The 12,414-nt window shown below is 38.1% G+C and overlaps 1 pseudogene; it reads left to right on the top strand.

Annotated features, from left to right (window-relative positions):
• Nucleotides 1-6,057: 6,057 nt before the first annotated feature.
• On the top strand, nt 6,058-7,409 carry LOC121482631 (annotated as a pseudogene).
• Nucleotides 7,410-12,414: the final 5,005 nt, after the last annotated feature.

The following is a 12,414-nucleotide window of genomic DNA, read 5'->3' as shown; positions in this document are numbered from 1 at the left end:
TTCATGGGCCAGAAGTCCTCCCAGCGTAGGAAACAATGAAAAGAAGCACAAAGTGTAAGTTTTGGAAAGCTTGAAACAAAAAGTTATTATTTATACATGATAAAATGGGCTATATCAAAAACTAAAAAAGAAACCACAGATAAAGTATCAGAAGGCGCTTAGAAAAGTAAGGCTACTGGATGTAAAACATTGAAGTTCATTTCTATATACCAGTATCAAAAAACTAGAAAGTACAATTCAATATCAAACAACTTATAAGAGAAATTTTTTACAAGTCAGTTTCCATTTTCTGCTTCTAGTATGATGGAATAAATGTGGGTTTTTTTGATGGAATAAATGTAAAAGGTACTAGTTCTTCTAAAACAACTAGAAAGCTGGAGAGTATTTTTAACAACTGTTTACAAACATTAGACAATAGAAAAGGAATGACTTTTACCCTGGTGAGGAGTGAAAATAATGAGATGAGCTTTCTGATCATTTCGTCTCTCTTCCTGGAGACACTCTCTGGACCAAAAGCACAAGGAGTGAAAAGCTAAGCACAGAATAGACATTTCACTGATTTAAGAAGATAGATATTGGCATTTGGGAAGGCTGAGGCACTTGGCATTTGTGAACAAAAGGGATCTATTCAAAGAAAGTGTTCTAGAGTATTTGTAGGTGATTCCCGAGTCTGTTGCACAATACTGGCACCCATGAAGAAGGTGAAAATCCGTGGTGAAATCAAAATAAAATAGCTCTGAGACAACAATTCTCAGAGATTTCCCAGGGCAGCAAAATAGTCTGATTCTAAGCAGCTAGTATGAAATTTGCCATGCATCTAAATAATTCAGTTGAGGTCCCACCGGTGTCATATCTTAGAGACAGGACTATGCAAGCCCTAGAGTAAGTGCCACCCCAAACTCATGCCACAAAGCCTAAAACTGGCTTCAAAAGAATCAGGCTGATCCAAAAGTACACTTAATGCCAATCATAACACAATCCAATACTGGCTAAAGCGAGATAACAAATTTCCACTACTTGGCAGCATAAACTTCACACTCTTGAAGCATCCAATTCCTATTAATAGACATGCAAAGAGGCAGGAAAATGTGACCTATAACTTGAAGGAAAATAAGTCAATAGGAACCGACCCAGAAATTAGAAAGATGGTAGAATTTGCAGACAAACATTTTAAACAGCTGTTGTAAAGATGCCCAAGGAATTCCAGAAACACAGGAAAATAAGGAGAGAAACCAGGGCTGCAGAAAGAGCCAAATGAATATTCTAGTGCTGAGCAATATATTATTGAGAATGAAAATCTTACTGGCTGAGAAAATCAGTGAGTTAAATACTGGAGAATAAAGGATAGACTCTTTAAGATACAGAGACAGAAACTATCCAAACTGAGCTACCATGTTAGAAAATAATGAATAAATTTGGCAGACCATCAGGGAATCTGGTTAACATATGTATGACTGTAATATCAGAAGTGAACAAGGGCAAAAAATTTAGAAAATAATGGCTGAAGTTTTCCAGGTTTGAAAAGAAGTATTAATATAGATCCAAGAATCTCAGCAAACTTCAAGCAGGAAAAAAAAAAAAAAAAAACACCACCAAAGCACATCATGATCAAATAACTGAAAACCAGTAACAAGGAAAAAAGTCATTCAATCAACCAAAAGAAGGATGAATACACAAAGAGAAAGAATTATTTTTAAAAAATTAGTTTATTTTAGAGAGAGAGAGATAGTATAAGCAGGAAGGGAAGAAGCAGAAGGAGAAAGAAAAATCTCAAGCAGATGCTGCACTGAGTGCAGAGCTCCACGTGGGGCTCCATCTCATGACCCTGAGATCACAACCTAAACCAAAACCAAGAGTCAGATGTTCAATGAACTGCGCCATCCACGTACCCCAAGAAAAGATTCTTTTTAAAAGATGGCAGGTGGGCATCCCTGGTGGCGCAGCAGTTTAGCGCCACCTGCAGCCCGGGGTGTGATCCTGGAGACCCGGAATCGAGTCCCACATCGGGCCTCCTGCATGGAGCCTGCTTCTCCCTCTGCCTGTGTCTCTGCCTCTCTCTCGCTCTCTCTGACTGAATAAATAAATAAATCTTAAAAAAAAAAAAAGATGGCAGGTATATGATCAGAAAAGAAATGTATACCGGAAGACAGTGAAACTCAGTAAGTGCTGAAAGAAAAAACAAAAAAATGTTAGAAGGCACAATGAAAACACAAGATTAGTCAAAAGCTGTGATAATTCAGTGTCAGTGGTCATGGATTACAAAAACTAGTTAAAGGAAGTTCTTCAGATTGAAGGCAAAATTATATCAGTGATGATTTAAAATTATATGAAAGAATCTCAAGCAATAAATATGAAGAATATGTGGGTGAATACAATAGTTACATTTATCATTGACTTGCCATCTGAAACAACAAATAAACCATGCAAGTATATTAAAATTGATCCTCCAAATACTGGACACTGGGTAATGATGGCCATTGATCTCCAAGAATCAGAGAAGAAATAATCTGTTCCCTAATATTGCCCAAGTAGTGCCTAGAGCAAATCCCCAGGCCACAGAGAATAGGATGGGCGACTCTAGTGGAATACAGCAGTCTCCCTGAGTTGAAGAGATGGAGCTGGGAGTGTGGGGAGGTCAAGGCAGCTAGAATTCATAGGGACAAGTAGTGAAGGGAGTACTGCACAAACAAGTCCATATCTGCAAAGCAATCTCCCAGAGTATTTTGTTTAAAGATTTTATATATTTACTTGAGAAGAGAGAGAAAGCATGAGCAGGCAGGGAGGAACAGAGGGAGAGGGAGAAGCAGACTCCCTGCTGAACAGGAAGCCCAACTCAGGGCTCAATCCCGGAACCCTGGGATCACAACCTGAGCCAAAGGCAGACACTTAACAGACTGAGCCACCCAGGTACCCCTCTCCTAGAGTACTTAGTTAAATATTGATCATTACATATGTGTGAGGTTGCAGAAAGAATCATAATAAAAGAATTACAGAGAACAATCTTCAGAGCTTATACAAGGCTAGGCATAAAGCCCATTCCCACTATCCAGAGTGAACAATCTCAGTCTCATAATTAAGAGCATCGAGTAGATTCTCAGAAGTTTTTTGTTTGTTTTCATTTTTGTTTTTACCTCAGGAACGGGAAAAAATAAGTAAGACTAGACTAAACACTGCTTTCGTGTCACCTAACAACAATAAAAATAATACCCAAAGGTATAAAACTTTTTCCATGTAATTTAAATATGTCCCAGAATGAAGCTCAAGAACATTTTTAGGAATGCCAGCATATCCATCACCAAACAAGATGAAATTCACAATGGCTGTTATCCAGCCAAAATTAACAAGGCATGCAATAAATAAGGAACATAGAAACTTAACAATGAAAAACATTTATCAGTCATATATGACCCCAAATTGATATTATACATTAGGTAGACAAAGACATTAAAATAGTTATTGGTATAATTTCCATATTTTTAAGAAATTACAGAAAAAATTGAATATATTACATAAAGACATGGAAAATATAAATAGATCCAAATAAAATTCCTAGAGAAAAAAATCCCAATGTCTAAGATAAAAAAATACACGGAATGTTATTAACAGCAGAGCAGACAGTGCAAAATAAAGGATTAATGAATGCAAGTGTTATAATAGAAACTATCTGAAATGAAGCAGAGGGGAAAAATAAATAGGGCATACATACACAATAAAAAAAATCCAAGCTGCCAATATATGTGGAATTGGAGTTCCTGAAGGAGAGGAGAAAGTGGGGGAACAGAAAGAATATTTGAGTCAATGACTCCAACGTTGATGAAAATATTCAACTTACAGTTTCAGGAAGCTGAATGAACTCTAAGCATAAGACACATGAAGAAAGTGACCTTCAGTTATGCTGAAATCAAATCATGTAAACACATCAATATAGAGAAAATCTTTAAAGCATTTAGAGGAGAGAACATGCTTATTATATGCACCAGAACAGAGATAAGAATGATGATAGATTTTTTATTGAAAATATGAGCTAGAACATGGTGGAGCACAAATTCCTTACTCAGTGAAAGTTTTTTTTTTTTTTTTTTCAAAAATGAAGGTGAAGAAAGCAGAGGTGGAAGGGACTTCCAGTATGTTGAATGACCATCTTGGTCATTACTGTCCTGGAAAAGCAGTAATACAAATGGACAAAATTATTTTAAAAAAAAACAACTACAATTTAAAGACTCTGGAAATTTGTCAAAGGCATTAAACAATGTAAGAAGTGTTCAAGAAAGTTTGCTGTACTTAGTAAGAACAGTTGAAATCCATGGTGTTTTTACCTAGGGCTGCTCCCAACACAACCACCCCTCCTGATGCCGTAATGAAGAAATATGACCGGGCAGTAGGAGGACTGAGCCCTAACCGAAGAACTAGCAACATGCACCTGACTGGATTCTTAAATTGCTATGGACCACTGACTCCAACATGCCTCATGCTTTCCTCCTTTTGCAAAGGAAAATCTGTGGCTGTCAAACATTTCGTGTTGGCGTTTGTATGTTTGTGTGTGGGTGTGAGTGACAGATAACATCTCTTTAATTCACAGGATTTTCAAATCAAGAGGAGCTATACTTGACAACATGTATATGTTGATTAGGTATGACGGCTGAGCAGCCTCATCCAACATAGGACAGATCTAGGTGGGAAATTGGGTCTTGAGTTTGAACCTGTTACTTAATGGGATGAGAGTCTGGGGGTTCTGTAAGAGGCACATGTGAATTTTGTATGTAAGAGAAATGTGAATTATTTTGATCAGTGGACAGATTGTGGTAGATGGCAGATCCATGGCAAATATATGTCACATGTATGTTACAATGTGAGTGATGTCTCCTCCCTCTGAGAGTTGAGGTTTCTGTTCTCTCCCAGTTGAATCTGGGTAGGGAATTGTGACTTCTCTGACCAACACAGTGTAGTAGAAATAATGTTGTGTGATTTCGGGGTAGGTCATAAAATGGATATAGTTTATATCTGTTCTTCCTTTTTCTTGAGATAGTTGCCCAGACACCATGTTCTGAGGAACTCTAGGTCACATGGAGATGCCATATGTAGGCTTACCAACTGATAATACAAACTAAGGTCCCAATGGAGAGTTGGCATTAACTTACACATTAGTATAAGTGTCTTCAAAGGATTATAATTCTCAGGTATTGGGTCTTCCAACTGGGGTCCCAGACATCACTGGGGTCCCAGTAAGACAAGGCATTTCTACTAAGCCCAGTGTCAATTCCTGTCCCACAGAATATGTAATCCAACAATTTTTTGGATCGATTTTTATCTAGCCTTAGTCAAACAAAAAGATTTTCTTGGCACGGGCAAAAATGGGTCACAAAATGCATGAACTATAAAAGAAAAAAGTTAACAAATTTGACATTCTGAAAATCATACTTTTATATACTTAAAGGTGCCATAAAGAAAGTGAAAAGCTAAGCCACTGAATAGGAAAAAAAAATAAGGCCCCCAAAAGTTTTGTTTTTCTTTCATGAGCATATTTTTATACAAGCATACTAATTTTATATATTGCAAGGCAGATTAATAAAGCTTATTTTTTCATATTAAAAAATGAATAGGAAGATATACTTGAATACATATATCTTTAAAAGAACATTTTAGCCAAAATATAAAGATTCTTTTCTTTAAAGGCTTTATTCATTTATTTGAGAGGAAAAGAGAGCACAAACAGGGGGAGGGGCAGAGGTTAGAGGGAGAAGCAGACTTCCCACTGAGCAGGGAGCCCAACTCAGAACTCCATCTCAGGACCCCAAGATCATGTCCTGAATCGAAGGCAGACATTTAACCAACTGAGCCACCCAGGTGCCTCTACAATTCTTTATTAAGAACTCTTGCATATTGCTGGTGGAAGTTAAAAATGCTGCCACTGGTGCCAGAGTCCTTTGTCTTTCTTTTACTACCTGCAGGTGCCAGGGATGCCCAGCGGACCTGCTACTGGAAGCTCTGGCAGCCCAACTCACCTACTTGGTGTGAGCCTGGCACGAGATCCCTGGCCCTTGGGGCAGTTGCTCAGGTCAATTTTTCCATAACTTCATGGAGAGAAGGGACTTGGAGGCATGGCTTGGTAACATTTCTGTTACATGTCTTTCTCTGAGGGACTGGCAGAAGAATGAAACTCTGGATCACCTGATTAGTCTGAGTGGGGCAGTCCAGCTCAGGCATCTCTCCAATAACCTGGAGACTTTTTCAAACTCCTCCCCCAGGAGCTCCATTTTTATTTGTTAAAATGGCTCGATCCTCGGGCTTGACTCACATGCTGCTTCATGTCTAAACAGTGGAAGAAGGTGATAAGTGCCCATACAGAGGTGTCGCAAACCACGTGTAAAAATTTGAGCTGGTACATAGATGATTCTGTTCAGGATGCCTTGCACTGGTAGAAGCTTTGAAGGCCTATTTGAGAAAGAGGCAACTGGAGGACCTTGAAGCCTTTGAGACCTCATCATTAATTGGACACAATGCCAGAGCGTATGTGCTCTACTACAAAGATGCATTTCTCTGCACACGGTCAGATGACTTGTCTGCAAAACTGTGGTATATGAGCACAGGGGAGTGCATTAATGGCATTCAGACCCACAGTGGTGCAGCAGTGAGGTTTGATGAGCAGAAGCTTGTGACAGACTCCTTTGACAACACTGTGGCCTGTTGGGAATGGAGTTCTGGAGCCAGCACCTAGCACTTCTGGGGGCACACAGAGGCGGTATTTAACATTGACTACAATGATGAACTAGATACCTTGGTGAATGGATCTGAATATTTCACTGTGGAAATAAGAGCTTTGTCTCCTGGGACAAGCCTGAACACACTCAATGGCGCATGGAATGAGTCACCAAGGTGGTTTTGCAAAAGTGCGAAGTCTTTTTTGCACAGCCCTGGAGACTACATACCCCCACGTGTGGACAAATATGAGATCAAGATTTGGCCAACTGGGAGAGAAATCAATTGTAAGTGCTTAAAGATGTTGTCTGTCTCTGAGGACAGAAGTATCTGCCTGCAGCCAGGATTTCAGTTTGAGGGAAGATACATTGTAGTTTGGCACTGCATCTCTACCCATGAGGCTTTGCCAGTTGTGATATTCGCAGGGTCATCAAGACTCCTGAGATAGCAAACCTTGGCCTTGCTTGGCTTTAGAGATATCTTTGCCCTGCTGTTTGACAACCGTTCCCTGTATTTCGTGGACTTGCAAACAGAGAGCCCGATTCTCTACTGGCCTCTGCCAGAGTAGCAGAAATCAAGGATAGGCTCAAGCTTCCCGCGGGTGAAGCATCCTGGCCCGATGGATTGGATGGGCACAATGATATAGGCTTGGTCTTTGCCACCAGTATACCTGACCACACCATTACCTGGTGTTGTGGAAGGGGCATGACTGATGCCATAAGCTTACCATCGCTGACTGACTTAAGTGCTGAGGGTGTGGGTTTTCAGTGCCCCCTCGATGGCAGTTAGTCAACTGCATGAACCAAAGTTCTCGCCTAACAGTATCATCACACAATGCACAATCATTTACTTGCATTTGCCCCAGGGCAGGGGCTCAGGGCCAGGGAGGGCTTGTTTTATTGGTATACAGCCTAGGACGCTAATGGGGTGCACCATTGACTTCATTTGTACTTGGTTATGTTGTTCAGGATAGAAGGATGCATTTTGGGTCATATTTCTCAAATTTTAGTTTAAAGTAAAGAGAGTTATATGGTTCATTAATCTGCTCATTGGTTGCCTGTAAAACATACCCATCTTAAAAAAAATTTTTTAATAAAATGCTACTACCAGTTTGGATGCCATTTTAGCTATTTCTTATAAAGTAAAACATATATTTTCCATACAACCCCACAATTTCAATCCTAGGCATATATCTAAGTTTAAAGAATACATATCTTCTCACAAAACATATGTTCAGCCATTTTCTGTTTGTGTTTTAATATTTCCATGGGAGGGTAATGAGGGGCTGGAGCTTCATAGCTCTTTTACTCCTGATATGTTTGCCATGTTTTAAGACAAACCATGAGAGACTGCTAACTTTAGGAAACAAACAAAGGGTTGCAGAAGGGGATGTGGGTGTGGGGATGGGGTAACTGGGTGATAGGAACTAAGGAGTGCATGTGATGAGATGAACACTGGATGTAATATGTTGGCACAGTGAATTTAAATAAAAAATTAAAAATTAAATAGAAATCAACTACACTGTGATATAATTTCATAGCAGCCTTATTAATAATTGCCAAAAATTGGAGAAAAAATCCAAACTTTTCTCACCAAATTATGAATGTGTAAACAAATTGAGGTGGGGGCCCCTGGGTGGCTCAGTGGTTGAACATCTGCCTTCAGCTCAGGTCATAATCCTGGATCCTGGGATCGAGTCCCCATCAGGCTCCTCACAGCCTACTTCTCCCTCTGCCTATGTCTCTGTCCATCTTCTCTGTCTCTCATGAATAAATAACTAAAATCTTAAAAAGAAAATTGAGTTGTATCTGTCCAATGGAATAATACTAAGTGATAAAAAGGAAGGAACTACTGATGCATTTAATTAAATGGATGTATCTTAGAAATGTTATGCTGGGGTGACTGTGTGGCAGGCACTGAGGGGGGCACTTGACGGGATGAGCACTGGGTGTTATTCTGTATGTTGGCAAATTGAACACCAATAAAAAATAAATTTATTATTAAAAAATAAAATAAAATAAAATCCAAAGAATATCCATCTCATCAGAACAAATAAAAAATCAAAATTACTCAAAAAAAGAAAGTAGCTATATATAAAGTATGATTCACTTTATATGAAATTTTAGAAGAAGTCAAATGAATCTATAGTGACTCTGGGGCCAGGATTGTTGGGGGAATTGATTGAAAAGATTTAAGGGGAAACTGTTGAAGTGATGGAAATGTTTTCTGTATTGAGTATAATAGCAGTTATGCAGATATATACATTTGTCAAAACTCATGAATGTTTGCATATAACGTGTATATTTTATGTTATGTAAATCATACTCCAATAAAGTTTATATAATCAGACGAATCATCAATATCACAAATAATTAGGGAAATGCAAATGAAAACCATTGCCTACCAATTAGGATGATGCTTCTGTCAGAGTTCTCTATGAAAACAGGACCAATAGGATGTACAGGTGTGATTGCATGATTGATTTAAAGGCATTGGCTCACAAGATTGTGGAGACTGGCGAGTTCACAAATTTCAAGGTGGGCCAGCAGAATGGAGATCCAAGGAAGAGTTGATACTGTGGTTGGGATCCAAAGGCATTCTGCTGCAGAGTTCCCTCTTCTTGAAAGGAGATCAGTCTGTTTCCATTAAGATCTTCCAGTGATTAGATGAGGCCCACCCACATCATGATGGGTAATCTAATTTATTCATTGTCTACTGGTTTAAATTTTAATAACATCTAAAAACAGACCTCCAAAGAAACATAAAGAATAATGTTTGAGGGATGCCTGGGTGGCTTAGCAGTTGAACATCTGCCTTCGGCTCAGGGCATGATCCAGCAGTCCCAAGATTGAGTCCCGCATCCAGCTCCCTGCAGGGAGTCTGCTTCTCCCTCTGCCTGTGTCTCTGTCTGTCTTTGTGTTTCTCATGAATACATAAATAAATCTTTTTTAAAAAAGAATAATTTTTGACCAGATATCTGTCTGTAGCCTAGACAAGTTGACACATAAAATTAACCATCACAGATGGTTATTGAAAAAAATAATAACATGTTGGCAAGGATGTGGAGAAATTAGAAAGCTTGCAATTGTTTGGTGAAATGTAAACTAGTGCAGTCACTGTGGAAAACAGCATGGTGGCCCTTCAGAAAAACAAACATAGAATTACCTCATGATGTAACAAGTCCCCTTCTAGGAATATGCCCAAAGCAACTGAAGGCATGGACTCACAGAGACAGTTGTGCTAATGAAAAGAACCAGACTCAAAAGCCCACAGATTGTCTGATGCCATTTACATAAAACGTCCAGAGGAGGCAAACCTAAGGAGATAGAAAGTATATCGGTCACTGCTTAGGCCTCAGAGACAGATGGAAAAGGTTAGAAGTTGAAGACTAACAGAACTGGGATTTTTTGGTTGGGTAAATAAAAGTGTTCTAAAATTGATTGTGGCAATGGTGACACAATTCTGTGCCTATAGTAAAAACCATTGAATTGTACACTTTTTTTAAGATTTTATTTTTCATTAATCTCTACACTCAACGTGGGGCTAGAACTCACAACTCCAAGATCAAGAGCTGCATGCTTTACTGACTGAGCCAGCCAGGTGCTCCGAACAGTACACTTTATATGAGTGAATTGCATAGTATGTGAATTATATTTCAATAAAGATGTTTAAAAATCATAATATATGGCACTTATAGTTGAAGTATTAAAAGATATCTAAGAACATTATGGTGGCAGTTATAAAACTGTATTGAAAAATAACTAAAGATGACATAAGTAGATGGTAAAATTAATTTTGTTCTTGTATAGGAAAACCAATACAAAATGTCACTTCTTCCAATATTCATCTATAGATTCAATGCATTCCAATGCAAGTAATGGCAGTGTTTTTCTTAGACATGATAACATGATCTTGGAATTCATGTGGCAAAGCTAGAAGCGAAGACACTGCTGAAGAAGTAAAATGAAAATATTGCTTTATCTAGAAAGTTTATATAAAATACAGAAATTGAGATGATATGGTGCTGGATCAGGGCTACATAAGTAGATCAGTGGATCATAATGGAAAAGAAGGAAGGAGGGAAATGAGGGAAGAAGGCAGTCTGGGAGGGAGGGAGGAAAGGAGGAAGAAGATAGATGATAATTGGACAATAGATACATGACAGGGGTGCCATTGCAAGTAAAAGGAAAGGGAATGACCATTCAGTAAGTGATGAAATAGTGCTGAGAGAAATGTTTAGAGAGAAAGGTTTATCCATTTTAGATACAAAATATAAATGTATATTCAATTGAAATACAAAAACCATACACCACACACACACAACAATAAATTCACAGTAGATTAAATGCTTAAATGTGAAAATCAAAACTTTCTTAGAAGAATGTATGGAAGAATATCTTTATGATCTCAGGTAAGAATGGATTTCTTTATAAATCTACAAAATACAAATTCTATAAAGGAAAAGAGATGCATTTGATTACGTTAAAATTAAGATAGTCTGTTCATCAAAAACACTATATAAAGACAAGTCAAAAATTAAATGAAGATATTTACAACAGTGCATATAATTGCTAAACTACTGATATAATAAATAACCCCTATGATTAAACATAGAAAACCACAAATTACTCAACACAAAATGGGCTAACTCTATGAATAGAATTTCACATAAAATGAAGCTCAAAAATTACAGTAATATTTGCTAGTTTTCATTAGCGTTCAAGGAATTGAGAATTAAAGGCACATGAAATACAGTTTTATACCTTCCAGACCACAAAAATAAAAAGCCTGCACATTCCAATTGTTTTCCAAAATATGAAGTAATAGGAACTCTTACATACTACCGTTGGGATTCAAATTTGGGAAACTACTTTGGAAAATAATTTGACATTATCTGAAAAATTCAAAAATTCACATATCTAGGAATCCTACTTTTATGCATACACCTTTAGAAAACTTCTTACACATGAGTGCCATATGACATGGACAAGAGGAGCCCAAATGCACATCAGCAGGAGAATGGATAAATAATGGTATATTCTATATGAATAAAAAAGAAAGCAACTCTGGCAGCATTCATAAATGGTTGATTTCAGATTCATAATGTTGGTTGAAAAGACCAAGCCATAGACGAGTACATATAGTATGCTACTGTTCATAAGTTCAAAGGTAAATAATAGCTTTCTTGTTAATGATCTGTTCTGTGCATGGAGGTGTGTCATCCGCATGGCACTATTCTTCCCAATTAAAAGTGGGAGCTATGTTTTCAAGAATCCTCCTCCCTATATAATTCTTCATTTGAGTTGGCCATTTGGAGGGCAGAAGTGAAACAGAAGCTAATACATTAGGAACTTTGTGGAAGGGAGTTATAGTGATAGACAAAGAAGCTTAGAGGGCCCTATCTTGTTCTGCTCTTCTGTTCCATTCATTGCCAGCTCATCTTTCTGATGAATGGCCTTACCAATCAGTTGCAGGCTCCAGTGCATCACCAAGGGCTTGGGCATGGTCTCAGAGAAGCAGTTTCCACTAACAGAACAGCTTTTGCAAAGATGACAGTTTCCATAGAACTCTCCATTAAATCTTTCATGGTATGAATTGGCAGCCACATGTGCTCTGTTTCTCAAATGTCCTCACGTTCTCTGACATTCTCTTCCATCCACCCTTATTAATGATTCCGGGGGATGTAAGATCTGATTGCCACCATAAACCATGTATTGA

The sequence above is a fragment of the Vulpes lagopus genome, chromosome X (assembly GCF_018345385.1).
Source record: "Vulpes lagopus strain Blue_001 chromosome X, ASM1834538v1, whole genome shotgun sequence".
Lineage (NCBI taxonomy): Eukaryota > Metazoa > Chordata > Mammalia > Carnivora > Canidae > Vulpes > Vulpes lagopus.
This window is presented reverse-complemented; position numbering and strand designations above follow the sequence as displayed.